Source organism: Sciurus carolinensis, chromosome 12 (assembly GCF_902686445.1).
Source record: "Sciurus carolinensis chromosome 12, mSciCar1.2, whole genome shotgun sequence".
NCBI lineage: Eukaryota > Metazoa > Chordata > Mammalia > Rodentia > Sciuridae > Sciurus > Sciurus carolinensis.
In genome coordinates this window covers 46,134,086-46,154,090 of record NC_062224.1, presented here as the reverse complement: position 1 = coordinate 46,154,090, position 20,005 = coordinate 46,134,086, and the positions used below count along the sequence as shown (strand labels likewise).

General features: G+C 33.6%; 1 protein-coding gene across 18 annotated transcripts in view; it reads right to left on the bottom strand.

Moving 5' to 3' along the window:
- The window catches only part of Znf438 (zinc finger protein 438), a 192,563-nt gene that overhangs the window by 142,986 nt on the left and 29,572 nt on the right, over positions 1–20,005 (bottom strand). For 9 of the 18 annotated variants that reach the window (XM_047521025.1, XM_047521023.1, XM_047521018.1 and 6 more), the window contains exon 2: positions 15,714–15,769. The exons of 1 other annotated variant lie outside the window; for it this stretch is intronic. The gene's annotated coding sequence lies outside the window, so the exon portion shown is untranslated. Of the gene's footprint in view, positions 1–5,930; positions 5,968–6,499; positions 6,580–9,294; positions 9,311–15,713; positions 15,770–20,005 lie in introns of those variants that run through there. 8 more of the 18 variants (XM_047521029.1, XM_047521020.1, XM_047521031.1 and 5 more) reach the window with 4 other exon arrangements.

The window sequence follows — 20,005 nt, the reverse complement described above, 5'->3', positions numbered from 1 at the left end:
CTGATACCTAAACCAGACAGAGACACATCGAGGAAAGAAAATTTCAGACCAATATCCTTAATGAACATCGACGCAAAAATTCTCAACAAAATTTTAGCAAATCGCATACAAATATATATTAAAAAGATAGTGCACCACGACCAAGTGGGTTTTATCCCAGGGATGCAAGGTTGGTTCAACATCCGGAAATCAATAAATGTCATTCACCATATCAACAGACTTAAAGTTAAGAATCACATGATTATTTCAATAGATGCAGAAAAAGCATTCGATAAAATACAGCATCCCTTCATGCTCAAAACACTAGAAAAAATTGGGGTAGTGGGAACATTCCTTAACATTATAAAGGTCATCTACGCTAAGCCCATGGCCAATATCATTCTAAATGGTGAAAAACTGAAAGCGTTCCCCCTAAAAACTGGAACAAGGCAGGGATGCCCTCTTTCACCGCTTCTATTCAACATCGTCCTTGAGGCTCTAGCCAGAGCAATCAGACAAACCAAAGAAATTAAAGGGATACAAATTGGAAAAGAAGAACTCAAACTATCCCTGTTCGCTGATGACATGATTATATATTTAGAGGAACCTGGAAATTCCACCAGAAAACTTTTAGAACTCATAAGTGAATTCAGTAAAGTAGCAGGTTACAAGATCAATGCTCATAAATCCAATGCATTTTTATACATAAGTGATGAATCTTCAGAAAGAGAAATTAGGAAAACTACCCCATTCACAATAGCTTCGAAAAAAATAAAATACTTGGGAATCAATCTCACAAAAGAGGTGAAAGACCTCTACAATGAGAACTATAGAACACTAAAGAAAGAAATTCAAGAAAACCTTAGAAGATGGAAAGATCTCCCATGTTCCTGGATAGGCAGAATTAATATTGTCAAAATGGCCATACTACCTAGAGTGCTATACAGATTCAATGCAATTCCAATTAAAATCCCAATGATGTACCTTATAGAAATAGAGCAAGCAATTATGAAATTCATCTGGAAGAATAAAAAACCTAGAATAGCTAAAGCAATCCTCAGTAGCAAGAGCGAAGCAGGGGGTATTGCAATACCAGATCTTCAATTCTACTACAAAGCAATAGTAACAAAAACGGCATGGTACTGGTACCAAAATTGACAGGTAGATCAATGGTACAGAATAGAGGACATGGACACAAACCCAAATAAATACAATTTTCTCATACTAGACAAAGGTTTCAAAAATATGTAATGGAGAAAAAGATAGCCTGTTCAACAAATGGTGCTGGGAAAACTGGAAAACCATATGCAACAGAATGAAATTAAACCCCTATCTCTCACCCTACACAAAACTCAACTCAAAATGGATCAAGGACCTCAGAATCAGACCAGAGACCCTGCATCTTATAGAAGAAAAAGTAGGTCCAAATCTTCAACTTGTTGGCTTAGGATCAGACTTCCTTAACAGGACTCCCATAGCACAAGAAATAAAAGCAAGAATCAACAACTGGGATAGATTCAAACTAAAAAGCTTTCTCTCAGCAAAGGAAACTATCAGCAATGTGAAGAGAGAGCTTACAGAGTGGGAGAATATCTTTGCCAACCATACTTCAGATAGAGCGCTAATTTCCAGAATCTATAAAGAACTCAAAAAACTCTACACCAAGAATACAAATAATCCAATGAACAAATGGTCTAAGGAAATGAACAGACACTTCACAGAAGAAGATGTACAAGCAATCAACAGATATATGAAAAAATGTTCAACATCCCTAGTAATAAGGGAAATGCAAATCAAAACTACCCTAAGATTTCATCTCACCCCAATTAGAATGGCGATTATCAAGAACACAAGCAACAATAGGTGTTGGCGAGGATGTGGTGAAAAAGGAACACTCATACATTGCTGGTGGGGTTGCAAATTAGTGCAGCCACTCTGGAAAGCGGTATGGAGATTCCTCAGAAAGCTTGGAATGAAAACGCCATTTGACCCAGCTATCCCACTCCTTGGCCTATACCCAAAGGACTTAAAATCAGCATACTACAGAGATACAGCCACATCAATGTTCATTGCTGCTCAATTCACCATAGCCAGATTGTGGAACCAATCTAGATGCCCTTCAGTTGATGAATGGATAAAGAAACTGTGGCATATATATACAATGGAATATTACTCCGCAATGAAGAATGATAAAATTATGGCATTTGCAGGCAAATGGATGAAATTGGAGAATATCATGCTAAGTGAGATAAGCCAATCTCAAAAAACTAAAGGACGAATGATCTCGCTGATAAGCGGATGAGGACATATAATGGGGGGTGGGAGGGGTTAGCATTAGGTTTAGGGTTAGGTTTAGGGTTAGGGATAGGAGTGTGGGTAAGAATGAAGGAAAGAAGGGCTGTATAGAGGGAAAAGAGGGGTGGGAGGGGTGAGGGGGAAGGGAAAAAAATAATGAATCAAACATCATTGCCCTATGTAAACGTATGATTACACAAATGGTATGCCTTGACTCCATGTACAAATAGAGAAACAACATGTATCCCATTTGTATACAATAATAATAATAAAAAAAGAAATTCAGTGGTTGTGGGAGGTGGTACAATCTCTTTTAGATACACTTAAAATTCAAGAAAAAACCTTTTCAAAAAGTAAGTTAATGAGAATTGGAATTGATCAAAATGTATTTTCCTATAATTTCAAGTAAAAATTTCTAGATTTGATTTAATAGTACAGGGCAAGTCAATCCATCATCATCATCTTCTTCTTCATCAATAGTTTTATTTCTAGAAAATGAAAAGCACATATATCAACAATATTTTTTCTTCCAGACACTAAGTTCCAACAGACTCATTAATATTAAGCAGCTATACCTGCAAAAACACAACAATGGTTCCTCTAGTTGTTGACTCCCTCAGTTCTACAGAGTTGTCCTCAGAAATCTTAAGGATGCTAGAAGTCTGAAGGTATAGAAACCTTGAGGCTGATGAGTTCAACAAAAACATTTGAAGTCACCTGCATGATTCTTTCCCACGTGTTCCATTTATTCTCTCCCGCACGCCTCTATGTACCCCGGTGCTCCAGTTACATGTTTGTTTACTCATCTCCCTCTGGACTATAAATGCCTTGACAATTCAAACTTTTCTCTATCTTACCTTGCAGTCCCTTCATCTAGTACAGCGCCTTACATAAAGTAGATGCTCTACAAAAAGTGAATGAAACAAAATAAATACTTGCTCTATATGTCTCCCTCACTCGAGTTAAGTTCCTGAGGACAGAAGCTACTGAATTTTCATATCTGCACCCTAGCAGGTCCTCCCAAATGTGTGCAGGCACTTACAAGCCTATCAAACATGTTTTTATCCAAGTTTCTAACTTATTTTGAATTTTATTTTCATTTATTTATAACTTGTTTTTATTTACTAAAATAAAACACATTTCTGAATTTCCCCCCCCAGAAGCTCTTGATAGAGAAATAAAACCTTCCAACCACCTTTTAGTCCTCAATGTGATGACTAAAGAGAAGAGAAGCAACCAATGCCAGCTGCATAGCCTTTTCTGTGCTGCTCCTAACGGGCTTCTATTGGTGGCTTTCCCTCCAGAATTTGGCCAGAACAAAGCCTTTTTTCAGAGAGTCACCCTTGGCCTGCTGTACTGATTTTTCTCAGTCAGCACTGTTTCCCAGTTCTTTCACAACTGTGACATGTTCATTATTTGAAAACTCTTTCTGCCTACCCCACGTGACTATGCTCAGTTCAACTTATGACAAGAAATAATCTCAGGCAGCATACCATTGCTCTTCTTGTGAAACATGACTTCAATGTGAGAAGGCTTTTCACCAGTCAGGAGAACGTCAAAGAAAAAATGTTCAATGTGACCACACAGGGAGCCCACTTTCCAATATCCTCAATCTGGAGATAGACCCATATCCCAGTGGAAAACGTGACAACCTTCTGGTAATCTAAAGAAATATCTTTCTCAGTTTTCTCAGGGAAAAAATGGTGAGTTAACATTCTTCTGAGTCATTCTAGTACCAGACTACTTCCAGGTGTTACAATTGAAACTATCAGCATGTCACTTACCTAATATTAGGTCAGAACATATACACAGGAGTCACATATGATCCCTTCTCATTCTCCTTATTCAAAGTATAGAGAGAAATGATTCATTCCTCCTGACTTTATAAGATGAAATTAAGCTGACTCCTTTGCTTAATGAAATTAAAAATAAAAAAGCTGTCAAGTGGAAACCTCTTTGCTATTTCTGTTGCCCTGGTCAGTCACTGAATTTTTAAGTTAGAAAGAATCTTAGAGAGTCACATTCTTCATTTAATAGATTCAGCCTGAGATCCAGAAAAGCTGAATGGCTTGCCATGGTCACAAAGAAAAACAGAACCAAAGTTAGAATAAAGGTCTTCCTACCATGGTAGACAAGGCTTTTCAAAATACCACAACCAAAATGAATCTCTTGCCAAACACCTCACTCCACCCAGGGAAACCTGGAGAGGCTTGTTCTCTACTCTGCCTCACTCCCTACATCTTGGTAGTACATAATTAATTACCTGTTAAAAATTTTTTGAGAAAAACAAGACTTCCATCTCTAAAAATAACTTAGCAACAGGATTCTTTTCTTAAAGATATTACCCCTAGCAACTACTATTGACTTCTTCCCCACTGTTTCCAAAAAAAGCCTGCATGTTCACTAAGACCCTGTTCCCCCAAATGGTCCTCAAGCAAGTTCTGAAAAAATTGGGCAAGTCCCATTCAAGCACCCTTATTATAAAGAGAGGATGAAGCTGATGCCCACTTTTAGAGATCACATGACATAACAGTCTATCAGAGGCTCAAAGCACCAGAGGACAGCTTCTATTCTGAATAAATATTAAGAATGTCAGGCCCCATTGTAACCTGATATAGCAATTGACAGGCATATCTTAAAAAAACAAGCTTACAAGTTCACTAAATTAAACTGGAAATGTTTCCCATAAAATCCACTACCTCAAAATCCATTAATACAATAACCCCAAATATATTCTAGGTCTTATACTTTGCTATAGAAAATATTAAATGCAAAATTTGAGATTTTAATTTAAAATCTGACTTTTTCTACTTCTTCCTCCTGGTCTAATGAGTAAAGAAATGGCCTGGAAGTGGGCAACAGGGAAAGGAAAATAGTTATCGTTTGAAGATAAATGGGAATACATCAAGAAAATAATGAGAAATACTAAAAAGAGTACATTTTTAATAACTTTCTTAAGGCTCATTTTGATATATAACTGGAAAAAGTGGCAATTTATTTAAGGTTGTGACAACCTTAAGGTTTTCATAATCTTTATGCCCATATAAAAGTTAATGAAAATATTATAAATTATTTAAATAGCAATTTAGTAATAATCTGAGATAAAACCTCACATCATATTAATGAAAACTGAGAAGCAGATAGATACAACTTAAATCTGCTCATTAGACCAGGAACGTCAAGAGATACCATCTGATTCCTGATCTAACATGAATTATAGGTATTATACAGACTTAAAGTTTAAAAACAATTTTAAAAATAATACTTAGCAGATTTTAAAGCAGGATACATTTAAAAACTCAAAACTAAATTAAACAAAAAAGAAAACTTTATATCAAACAGCAAAAAACTCAAAATACAATGGAAATGAGGAAGAACTTAAAATAAGATCAATGAAATAAAACCAATGGGATCAATTTTGACAAAATATACAACTATGTTGAATATCTGTTAAAAAAGAAAGGTTCTCAGTAGGTTATAAAAATGAAATTCAACTATGCTACACTTTTAAGAAACACACCAAAAAGAAATGAAAAAGAAAAGGCAAATATAAGCACAAATACAAAGATTTAAAGGGAAATAAAAACAAAGGTGGCAATATCAATATCAACTGAAACAAACCCAAAGCACAAATTACAAATCAGGAAGAAAGTTACCTTATTCAGATAAAAGGTATAATCCTCAATTGAGACACTGGCAATAAATAACAGTACAATACACATTAAACCAAAAACTGACATATATAAAAAATTTAATGGAATAAATTACTGATTAATAACTTTAAACCTTTGCTCTGACAAAAAAATATAGAGAAAAGTTGAACAACATATTTAGTTTCTTAAAAATACAACTTTAAAAATATCTGTGTAACTTGACCAAAACTGGCTGTAAAATAGTCCATAAGGACAACCATAAAAATTATAAGATATTTAATATCGATTTATTAATAACTAGTATCAAAAGTTTAATTGTAACTTGCTAATTTGAGAAACATGCTCCTAAATAACTACTGGATCAAAAAGAAACTCTTGGTATATAATCATATTCCACTTTGAAAATTATCTTAACTAAAATATATATTCCTTGTACAGAGAGAAAAACTTTAAAATTTTAAATGCTTTCCATTTTTATTAATGTATGAACTTTCTGCCACACAAGAAGAATAAAAAGTACAATAGCTCAAGACAGACAGGTATTTTTCATTTTGTGTAACAACAAAAGGTACCAGGGAAAGTTGCGTTTCACAAGATCACTTAGGAATCCATGCTGGCTCTGCTATCCTCCATGTGGTTTTCAACTCTGTACCTAAGGTATAACAGGTATAACATCCCAGTCAGTAGGGGGGTGGGGGAAGAAGGCTGCATGTGTTTAAGGAAGTGACCCTACTCACGTTACCATTCACTTCTTTTTTTTTTTTATTGTAAACAAATGGGATACATGTTGTTTCTCTGTCTGTACATGGAGTAAAGGCATACCATCTGTGTAATCATAAATTTACATAGGGTAATGTTGTTGGATTCATTCTGCTATTTTTTCCCTTCCCCTCCACCCCTCCCACCCCTCTTTTCCCTCTATACAGTCCTTCCTTCCTCCATTCTTGCCCCCTCCCTAACCCTAACCCTAAAACTAACCTAACCCCTCCCACCCCCCATCAAGATTCCGTCTCACCCCTATTAGAATGGCGATTATCAAGAACACAAGCAACAATAGGTGTTGGCGAGGATGTGGGGAAAAAGGTACACTCATACATTGCTGGTGGGGTTGTAAATTAGTGCAGCCACCCTGGAAAGCGGTATGGAGATTCCTCAGAAAGCTTGGAATGGAACCACCATTTGACCCAGCTATCCCACTCCTTGGCCTATACCCAAAGGACTTAAAATCAGCATACTACAGAGATACAGCCACATCAATGTTCATTGCTGCTCAATTCACAATAGCCAGATTGTGGAACCAACCTAGATGTCCTTCAATTGATGAATGGATAAGGAAACTGTGGTATATATATACAAAGGAATATTACTCAGCCATAAAGAATGATAAAATTATGGCATTTGCAGGCAAATGGATGGAGTTGGAGAATATCATGCTAAGTGAGATAAGTCAATCTCAAAAAACCAAAGGACAAATGATCTCACTGATAAAGCAGATGATGACCATTCACTTCTTATTAGTCACACATCCACCCCTGCTTCAAGAGAAGCTGAGAAGCACAGGGTCTAGATGGGTAGCTATCCAATACGCTAAAATCTAGGGATTCTGTTTCTAAAAGAAAAAACAGATTCTACAAAACACTGGTGCATCTTCCACGCATGCTTTCAAGCTTAAAAATGAAATAAAATTCAATTCATTAATCAGGAAAAGAAAAATAAAATCAAGAACAGATTATCTGCAATTATTTCACATTAGATGGATGCTTCTCAGTGCCAATGGTACTACCAAATATCAAACTAAAAAACAGAAAAGAACACCAGTGCATTCTTAGGATGTCTGGGTCCCATTCCTATACACCGAATCATAGGCTAGAAAGTATATGGAGAATTCATCAACTTTCTCCTTGTTTAAAGATATTTAATTCATGTATAATTTATATTCACACTGATCTATTCAAATGAATTTTTCAGGTCAACTAAGTCTCAGTCCTCATAATGTCTTCTAACATCAGATAGAAGTTAATCTTCTGCTAGCAAAATAACTTTTGAAATTTGAGAAATGAGATTTTTTTAAAAACAATGTTACTAGGGTACAATTCATAGATAGTAAGGTAAACCACACACACACACACACACACACACACACACACACACACACATATATATATTATTAAGAATACTTTTCAATGGGTTTAGACAAGTTTTTACACTCATATAATTGCTGCCATAATAATGATAAAGAACTCACATATCATCCCAAAAGTTCCCTTATACTGCATATAGGTACATCACAATCCATCCTAAACGGTAGGCAACCTGTTTACATTTGTCACCATAGATTAAATGTCTTTTCTAGCATTTCTGATGTACTAATATGAGCAGTAAATGGAATCATACAGTTTGTATTCTTGTGTGTCTGGCCTATTAGCATCATGTATCTGAGACACATGTATATTATTTGTGCATATCAGTACTTTACCCCCTTTTCTATTGAATAGTATTCCACCGCATGAATATACCACAATGTTTGATCATTCATTACTTGATGGAGATCTGTTTCCAGTCTGGGACTATTAAATAAAGCTGCTACAAGTTGAGTATCCCTAATCCAAAATTCTAAAATCTGACATGCTCCAAAATTTGTTGAATGTCAATATGATGCTCAAAAAGTCTTAGATTTTGGAGCATTTCAGATTCTGGATTTTTAGATTAGTGATGCTCAACTGGTAAAGTCTATGAAAATATTCCAACTTAAAAAAATTTTGAAATACTTCTAGTCCCAAGAATTTCTGATAAGAGATATCTACCTATACAAGCATTATGTACAAGTCTGTATGTGAACATATATTTTCATTTTTCTTAGGTAAATACTTAAGAGTAGAATTGTTGGGTCTTATGGTAATATAAGAAACTACTATACTGTTTACCAAAATGGTTTTAACATTTACATTTCCACTGTCAATATGTGAAAGTTCTGATTGGTCTACATCCTAGTCCCTAGTAAAGCTTTTTAAATTTTTAATTTTAGCTATTCTAGTGAGTATCCAGCATTATCTTATTATTGTACTGATTTGTATCTTGCTGGTATCTAATGATGTTAAACACCTTTTCCTGCACTATACTGGCTATTTATAATCCTCTTCTGCCTATTCCTTAAAAAAGAGTGCCTTATTAATAAGCTATAAGAGTTTTTTATGTGTTCTGGTCATAGGGCATTTGTCAAGTACATGTATTATGAAATGCAAACGATTGTCTTTATATTTTCTTAACAACATTCTTTGAAGAATTATCTTTTAAATTTTGATGGAATCACATTTATTAATTTATAATCTTTTATAGTTCATGCTTCTTCATCTTTACAAATCCTTACCTATTCCAAGTTTGTGAACATTTTCTTCTGTGATCTTTTCTTCAAGTTTTATAGTTATAATCTTTTATATTTAGGTCCATGATTTCTTTCAAGTTATTTCTGTGTATGGAAGTAAGGACTGAGTTAATCTTTCCATATGGATATCCAGTCATTACAGTACCATTTATTGAAAAGAATACTTTTTCCTCATTGGATTTCCTTGGTATGACTTTCAAATATCAATGGACCATTTATACCTGAGTCTATTTCTAGATTCTCTATTCCACTGATCTATATATCTATGCTTAGGCTAATACTGCCTTGATCACTATAGATTCAAAGAAAATCTTCAAATTAGGTAGTAAATGTTCTCCAATACTGTAATTTTTTCTTTTTGCTAACTTTTCTAGAGTCTTCATATTTCCATATAAATTATAAATCCGATTTCCAATTGCTCATTACTATGAAGTACGTGTATGTATACCTAATTTTGTATATATACTTTGTGTCCTGCAATCTTGTTAAACAAATATAAGTTCTAGTGGCTTTTGGAGATTTCTCAGCATTTTTTTTGTACATGACTATGTCATCTACAAATAAAGAACATTTTACTTATTCCTTGTCAATCTATATGCCACCTGCTTCTTTTTATTGCCTTACTAAACTAGTTTGGGCCTCCATACAAAAATAGATGAACACATGAAGAGTAGGCCTACTTGGTTTTTTTCCTCACATTAAATGAGATTTTGGCTAGAAATTTGGTGTATATGTTTTTCGTGAGAAAGTTCTGCTCTATTTCTAGTCTCCTGATGGTTTTTTTTTTTTCTTTTTTTTGTTCGTTTGTTTGTTTTGTTTTGTTTTGTTTATGGTGCTGAGAATTGAATCTAGGGCTTTGTGCATGTGAGGCAAACACTCTACCAACTGAGCTATATCCCAGCCCCCCTCCTTATAGTTTTTATCATGAATGACTACTGAATTTAGTCCAGAGATTTCTCTATAACTATTAACAGGATCATATGTTCTTTTCCTTTTTTTTTTTGTTAAAGTAATAAATTATGCTGGTGAATTTCAATGTTAAAGCAACTCTGCATCCCTGTAATAAACCCACTTTCTATATATTGATGGATTTGATTTCCTAATGGTTTATTTTATTAACCAATTTTTTATTTGTATTCTTTGTTCTCTTTTCATACTTTTATCTGGTTATAGGATTATCAAATGTTGGCCTCCTAAAATGAGGTGAGAAGTGTTCCTCCTTCCTCTATTTTCTGCTTCAAATGTTTCACAGAATTCACAAGTTAAAATGTACATAAAATGTTAAATAACTCTACAACTATAACTGAGGATTTGTCAATTTCTTTTAGTTTCTATCAGTTTCTGCTTCACAAATTTTGCCAACATATATTGTAGTATTGGTTGCATTTAAACTTTATAATTATTCTGATTAATTGACCCATTTATTATTATAAAATTACCCTCTTTAACCCTGGGAATACTTGTTCTAATGTTTGCTTCAATATTAAACTCATCATTCCAATTTTATTTTAATAGACTATATATCAGACACTTGTTTGTCATTCTGCAGGTAACAGAGCCTCTATCTTTTTAAATCCTTTTTCTTTCTTTGCTTCATGGTAGCTAAAATTTTGATATGTTCTTAAGTTCACAGATCTCTTAAAAAAAGAGAATCCCTGTTAGTAAATACTTTATTTTTTATTTTTAGATTTTCCATTGTTTTCTTTTTTACATCTTCCATTTCATTCTTCATTATGTTTATGTATAAAGGTCATATATGCAATAGCTGCTGTAATATATTTATCCATTAATTTCATCATCTGCACATTTATCATTAGGCTGGGGATATGGCCCAGTGGTCAAGTGCCCATGAGTTCAATTCCTGTTACCCTCCAAAAAAATAAATAAAAAGATCTGAATTTATGAACATAACTGTATGCAGTTTAAAGTCTCTTTCATTTCATCCCTGCTTAGATCTGTACCAAGGAGCTGGATGGGACAGAGAGATGTGTACCACATTTAAGAATTTCTTTTTCTTTCTTCATTTATTATTTTATTAATGGTTTTAAGAGATGGGCAGATATTTTAGCTTTTTGCTAAGACCAAGTGAAAAATTAAACTCAATTTCCATTGGAGCAGAAAATCAACAACGATGACACACGTGCAATGCTCATATTATCTTTATAAACTCTCCCTCTCCTCCTAGGAGGATCCTGGCTCAATTCGAGACAAAAATATCAATATAGGACATAATCCAAACTATATGTGTTGAGTCGGAGTAATGTTTTGTTTGGGTGAAGTCAAGATAATTGTCAGGAAGAAATCAAGAGCTGAAACTAAAGGACAGAGAGAGAGAGAGAGAGAGAGAGAGAGAGCTGTAACGGAAAAGAAGTAGCAAAGTCAGAAACTCAGAGAAGATACAGATACAGGGAGAGATTCAGGTAAATTAAGGAGTTCAGGCCTTTCTTGGAGAGTCAGAAACAGTGTACTCATCAGAACAGTACTTTTATATGGTGTGCCAAGGCATACCTTGATGGGGAAGGGGTCAGGAGGCTCAGCCGCTAAAGGAAGTTGTGTCAGGTCAGAGACAATTTTTAAATGTCATCCTATCACCTGAGGCGCTAGCTTCCAGAATTGATCAAATATTCAGTACTTTAAGACCCTGAAAATCATTCTTTCCTGAATCATTAATTCCAAGTACCACAGTTCAGCAGCTGTAAGAAATCTGAATTTGCGTAGCAGGCCATTACCTTACTCAGGTCTAATTAAAAATGCCTGCAACTCCATTACTTAAATCATATTTTCACCCTTTTGCTGAGAAGGGAAGCAGGTGCTTGTCACTCAAAACACTCAAAATGCCTTGCTACTTCTCAAGGCATTTCCAGTATAATGGTAAGGATAAGGTGCATTTTCCATTTCTAGCAAAACTATAACCAAAGGCTATTTCCAAGTAGCACTTTCTTTTATTCTCAGTCTTGGGAAAATTTGTTTAATAACTAAAATCTATTAAGAATTTATGTATTTTTTTATTTAGATAAAAGGTCAATCAAAATATAGTGAAAAAGTCCCAAAGAAAAATTTTTGGAAGAGTACTTGGCCAATTGGACTAGAAATCAACCTTGAAAGCAGCTCTTTTTTCTTTCAACTACTGACAACTGTAACCTAAAAGTGATGCATACTTTAACGGAGAAAGTTTCTCAATACAAATATGGGAGGAAGAACCTGAAGACTATGAGAAGAATGGCTTCTGAAAATAAGAGGATTCTAAAAATTGATAAAATCTCTGACTTGGGAAGACCTTAGAAATGAACTCTCCCACCATATTCAGCACATATTTCCTCAATGACATCTCTGCAAGAGGGTGATCAGCCTCCATTATACACTGTCAGGGATAGAGAAGTCACCTTCTTATGAAGTAACTCAAGCTGTTTTCATGCAGATGTAACTGTTGCCAAGTTATTCACTATAGTGCTACTTAAATTGAGTAGAAATCTCTCTGAAACTTTTTCCTCTTGGTTCTTGCTATGTCTTTCTATGGTTTAAAATTCCACTCCCTGTTATACGTGAAAGCAATTCAAATGACAGAAACTATAAATTTCTAGTGAGACCTCTACTACTACATGTGCTAGACAATTCTAAATGTGAACTCTGCTCTCTTAAGTTCATCTCCACTAGCCAGGCATGGTGGCGCATGCCTGTAATCCCAGTGGCTTGGGACACTGAGGCAGGAGGATGGTGAGTTCAAAGCCAGCCTCAGCAACTTAGTGAGACTCTGTTTCTAAATAAAATATTAAAAAGAGGTGGGGATCTGGCTCAGTGGTTAAGTCCCCCTGGGTTCAAAATCCCCAGTACCAAAAAAAAAAAAAAAAAAAATTCACTACTGGTACCAAGTTAGAGGCTGAACTGACTGGAGAGTGGGTTTGGCATAGGAAAGTCAGTGAAATGAGCCAATTATAAAAAGACTTGGAGTATCAAGGAATAACAAGGAGAAATAACAAGGAGACAAGTGTGAAAGCAGAGTAACTAAGACAGAAGTAAGAGAAACATGAGTCTTGAGGTTTTATCTTGTATGTGGTGAGTAGTCACTGAGGTGATCTGAAAAGAGGAATGACAGAAGCCAACTCCATTTCTAACTCCTAATGAATTGACTGAGTCTGGAAAGCTGAATTTCACCTGTCAGATACACAACCACTCCATCCTTGGTCTCTGGGTTTCTGGATCCAAGTTCCATGACAACTAAGAACTTCCAGTTACCTAACTGACCAAAGGGAGGACACACAATAAATGAGTGTTAATGAAGCACACAATAAGTGAGTGTTCTGCAATTAATCAGGTAACAGAAAATAGTCAGCATGTTAGGGTTCTGTAGAATGCCCTAGCAAGGCTACAACAAGGAACAGGATAACTTATGTAGGCTAGTATGCCCAGAAGAATCTGCTCTAGGTCACCCAGTATGATCTAGAACTCCTTCCCAGAAAAAGTGAAAGTAATCTGAAGTTTACTATATGTCCATGAAGATGTTGTCAGCATTTCCTGGAAACTATTAAAAATGTGAACCAAATTGTGGGTACTGCATACAAAGAACCTTGTTCTTTCTACCCATAGTCTCAGGAATAGCATGGAGATACCTGTTACTCTCCCAGTCTAATTTATAATGGGAATTCCAATCTACCTTATAGTTATAATGAAGATTAAATAGAAGTAAGAGCCTGGTTCATAAGAAGTGCACAATATATATTAGCTATTCTCTTTTATTCACACTTTTATGGTCACAAATGACAACCAACTAAATGGTAAGCATGTCCTTAAAAACAGAACTTTTAATGCTCTTACTAGTACAGAATAATAGAAGTTTCATTTGGTTTGTTTTTTTGTGTGAAATATTATATAATCAATGGATTTTAAACTTAGTCTGAAAAAAATATCCTTTTTTCCAAAGAGTGGGAACAATAATGCTATTCAACAATGAAGCAGAGTTGTAAATTCTATTAACATAAGATTAATAATACCAATTCTGTATAAAGATTATCAAGCAAAATAGAAATCTCCAAGTCTGACAATTATTCTATAATAGACATTCAGGCTTGGGCCTATTGTTTTAATTGTCTATATCCTTTAATTGTAATATATTTCTATTTCCCTTTATGAATTTTAAGTAAAATTACTAAAGTTGTCAACAGAAGCAGGAAACCATTCAAAAAACTAGCATGGCTATTTTATTAATGAGAAGTTACATAACAGTTTCAGCGAACTGCAGAGTTCCCTTCTTATAGTCTTTTAATATTTATAGAAATTTAAGAGTTATCATGCTAGAGTCCATTTGGAAACTGAGAATTTCTATTTTCTGGTAGCAATCAATTCTAAATTATTTTAGCTCAATTACAGAAAGGCTATTTAAGTTATGTTCATCTTTATTCATACTCATTAACAATAGGTCAACCATGTCTAGCACTTGACCTAAAAGCTCAAGTAGGTATAGCTGAACAAAACTATACTTAACAAGGTCTCAATTCCAAACCAATGAGTCATATCAGTGACATTTTGTCTCTAATACACTAACAAAGGGGGGGGGGCAGTGCACTAGGACCCATTTAAAGCACCTTGCTTGTATGAAAAGAAAGTGCTATAGAAATGATCAAAGAAAACACAAATGCATTAAAGGACTCAAAGAGAAAGTATAAAACTAAGTACTAGGACAAGTTAATGAAAAGCATGCCAATGTTCAAAAATGAAGTCCCACACTTTCTATGACCATATTATTTCCCTACATCTCTATTTCATGGAGTCTGGATTTGTAAAGGTAATGCATAATTTGATTTTTTCCAGACCATTACACATAAAAATCTATTTCCAAATTATAATTCTCAAATCAATAAACTTTGGCTTTTTTGCCTTTAGCTTATTTTGGAATAAGTTTAGATTTACAAAACAGATATACAAACATAGTACAGAGTTCTGTATACCCTTCACCCAGTTTCCCCTAAAGTTATCATCTTACAAAATCAAGGCAACATTTGTCAAAACTAAGAAATTAAATTGATTCATTATTTTGAATTAAACTAGATTTTACCTGTTTTTCCATTAACATCTTTTTTTCAGTGTCTATGTGCAATCCAAGTTACTACACTGCACTTAATGATTTTAAAAAATGCAATAACTTTTGGTACTTACTACACTTCTATGTCTTATTAATGATATTCTTATTATGGTTACTGTAGAAAATAAACCTGAAATTCCCTGGAAAATATGATTATTGGGTATTAAAGTTACATGAAGAGTTATGTAAACATAATATTTCTACTATGTATTAAGAGAAAAAGAAGTAAATGGCTAAGATATGACCCATTGCCTATTTGCCAAGAACCTACCAGATCAAATAACTTAATGTTCCAGAAATAGCTCTTCAAAAGAGCCTTGTCACTTACCTATTTCCCAAAGCTCTTGTAGTCATAAGATATAGAGTAAATCTTTTCAATTAATTCTGTAACAAAATATAAAGTAGTATTATAATCATATTCAGATAATCCAGTTTTATCCAATATGTATAAAATTACTTTCCTTTCATTTTCAACTTTCATTTTTAATTACTGTATATTTGTATTAAGATAACAAAAGAACTAATTTCAGGGGAAATAATTGCATGGTTTATTACTATTATTTCTTTAGTTTAAAAGTGAAAGCATGCAAAATTTAATAAAGTTTTAAGATGAATAGAAAATGTTCCAGAAATAAAGAAATGACACAATGAATAAACTGACTAAGAAGAGTGCTTCACATTCTTTTTTGAGAGCATAATGCTATGGAAATTACTAAATAGTCACAAACAAGTGAATCATACTGAGGGAATAGCCTTTTTGATGGGAAAGCAGTAATCAAGAATTTGGTGTTAGGAGATGTTTTTGAAAGGTGACGTGTCCATGTGTGTCAGTTTCCTCAAGACAATCCCAGTTTATGCCCACAGTCTCAGGGTTCCAATTTATCATATGTCCTAGATTTTTCATTCTCCAGTGATGTTTCTATGGGAGCACTGAAATAAACTGGGACATAATTGTAATTTTCACCCAGGCTCAAGCATAAGCTCATAGAGTCATGTATGAGATGCACAGGCAGTGAAGCCATTTATCAATTTAACATGTAGTTAAATCTGAAAGACACTTAGCAGAACCTACCTCTTATAAGTATTGTAACTAACACCTCACTCTCAAAGAGACTACCCAGAAGAAATACCTAATGCTGCTTCCCCTGCTTATAATTTGGTCAAACACACAATAAAATAAAAGCAGGTAGAGGAAGTGTTTTATATGTTACTCTATAAAGCATGACTTTTCATTTAGATCAAATGATTTTTTTAAAAAAAATCTCAATTCTGATTCAAAATTGTTTTACATAGTCAAAGTGGTATAAATGTAACTTTGTTGACTCTATTAACATAAGAAATTCACAGTTCAATGATTTCAGCTTTCTATCAGAGACAACAATTAATCCCAATAATGGCTTGATTGCTCCATCTAATTCATGAAATCAAAGTAAAGCTTTTGGATGTTCATCCTGTAGAACATGAAACAAATGATATTGCTATAATGGCTATTTCAATTCAGTTAAAAAGTTCAACAATAAAGATAAAATTACAGTTGGTTCTCATTATTCAAAATAGTTAAGTTTTATAATGTTTACTATGAACACTGAATTAGTGAATACCAAACTATTGCTCCTAAGAGATACAAGGTTAGGCTGACGGTCTCTGGTCATATTTTCATTAACTGATCAAATCATACCCTTGGTTTTACATATGTTTCAAGATATCTTATTTAACATATATTGTTGATTCACTAATAACTCACAGTTAACAGCACTGAATGAAGCTTTCTAAAACATTTTTTCTGTAGGTACATCACAGCTTTCTTGCACTTAGAAACACTACACAGCACTTCAATTCTATATTTGATAGTTAAAATTTTAAACACCAAAATCACTAACAAGAAGCACACACACACCAAAAAACCCAGCATAGACCACATAAAGGGCACTATTTACAGTATCAGAACTGAAAGAAGACAGAATATCAGTGTTCAGCTAAAAATGTGTTTAGCAATCCAAATTTTATCAATACTCTTTTTTTTGCAGTAGAATTGAGATCCATGAGTATTGATTTTGAAGTTATAATTAAATTTACAAGAATAAAAAAGTTCACAAAAATAAAATCTGTGAATAAGAACCAACTCTATAATTCTATTTTATAGTGATAATACAACTACACATTTTGGTGAAGCATAGATAGCATCCTAGTAAAATCAACATTTTCGCTAAAATAAAATAATTATGGAACAGAAACAAACGTGGACTTGGGATGTAGTTCACATAAAATTCACAACTGTGCCCATATAAACTCTAATATAGCACTATTAATAAGAATGGAAGCAATTTCACAATTCCATCCACAGAAACTGTGATAATCTATCAAGTTTTATAGATTGATAGATACATAGATACATAAAGAAAGTGAATTGCAATATTTTTGTGACAAAGATGATGTCAAATTTTAAAAATACTTCATCAAAGTAGTACACATATTCTTTTTGTGACCTTAGAATTCTTTGAATCTTTTAAGATCCACTTGGCAGAATCAATAGCACTGATGATTTTCAACAATTTCTAACTCTTGCTTTCATTTTGTTCAAAGTCAGCTGGAAATAGCTATGGATTAAAAATATGTGTTCCCCTGATAATTTCTTATGTTTAAGTCTTAATACCTAATGTGATGGGATTTGGAGGTCTGGCATTTAGGAGGTGACTAAGGTTAGATTAGGTCATGTAATTGGGACCCTCATGATGATATTAAGGCCTTTATAAATGATGAGACAAGGTCTTTGTTTCTCCCTTCCTCCCTCTTTCAGTGCACACATGAAGGAAGGGCCATGTAAGGACACAAGATCAAACCAGTTCTGCTACCAGGAAGCAGACCCTTGTCAGACAATGAATCTGCCATCACCTTGGTCTTAGACTTCTCACCCTCAACAACTATGAGAAATAAATGCTTGTTATTTAAGTCATCCAATTTATGGTATTTTATAATAGCAGCCCAAACTAAGACAAAAATATTTTAATTCAATATGTAGTATTTAAAGAGAACTTTATTTTTTACTTAGACAAGTTTATAATATATGGAAGAATGAAATAAACCTAAGAATGTGTAAAAATTAGTAGCATGTAAATTTGGTGAATTTTTCAAGACCTATAAAATAGATACAACTTAAGTGACAAGCTTTGTCTTCTAAAAATTTTGTTGACTGGAATTATTCTAAATAGAGTAAAAAAGACAATATCAGTGAAATAATATGGGCTACAATATTTACATATTAAACTATTTCAAAACTTTAAGATTTCAGAATAATTTCAATTTAGTAGAATGTGCTTTGAAATGAACAGGTACCTTAGTGTTTATAATTTGAGATCCTAGTCTAAAATTTTTAATCATAATTCACAGAGAATAGCACTGTTGGAAAAAAAAAAGTAACAGAATTTTTCAAACTTTTCAATGTTTTCAAATATAACAACCATAAAATGCAACTTTGAAAAAACACAGTTTTATGAAGCAATTAAAAATAATACAACCAAATTTTAAAATCATTTTTTAGAAATATATAAATACCCAATTTTATGGCTAAGATACTAAATATCTTATATATGAATATTTACTGAGAATTCCATTCATGTTCTTTTTAATGTTGAGAAACTCAACAGAACAGTTTTGTTTAATGAACATAGATAAATGTTAATAGTTTTAGAATAATTTTCTTAATAGGATTATTTTATAGGTTTAGCAATGATAAGACATTGTCAATAAAATCACAACTGCATATATTCTATGTACATAGTTATATGGATTTATTGATAACTCCTTATTCTCAAAAAAAAAAACCTCAATTTGGACAACAAAATTAGTGTTCAACCCAGGTGTGATGGTTAATTTTATGGGTCCACTCGTCTAAGGTTATGGTGTCCAACTAATTTAGTTGTTGTTACATGAAGAGTCTCTGTGGATGTGATTAACATTTACACTCAGCTGATTTTAAATAAAGCAGATTACCCTTCATAAATGCTGGGCATTTATTAAATTGAGGGGAAGCCTTATCAGAAAATACTGATGTTTCCTGAAGAAACTCTTTCTCAAGATTATTGTACATGTGAATCTTCTCTGAGTTTCTAGTTTGCTGGCCTGCTAGAAATTTCAGAATTGCCAGCTCCCAATCATGTGAGCCAGTTCCTTAAAATAAGTACATTCTCCCTCCCTTCCCCCTTGCTCTCACATCAATCCATCCATCCATCCATCCACCTTACTAGCTGAGGTTCTTTGAAAAATCACGCCTGACTAATACAGTAGAAAGAGAGGTTATAAGTATCAAGGAGTTCCACCAAAAAGAAGTTATTCCTGATAGGAGGAGACAGTGAGAGAAAGGGTTTCATTTTAGGAAACATGCAATCAAATCATTAACATTACTACTAAAGAAAAACAGAACCTCAGATTCCATGATTACACTTTTCTATACCAGAATGATATCACAACCAACAACACTGACCCTTAGCTTTTGGAGAACAGGGATATATTTTACTCCTCTTTGTATCCTCTTTTCAGCAGGGAATCAGATAAGAGAAGGTGCTCTAGAATGGTGCTAAATGAAGTAAAGGATCAGAAAATATCTCCAAAATATATTAAAAA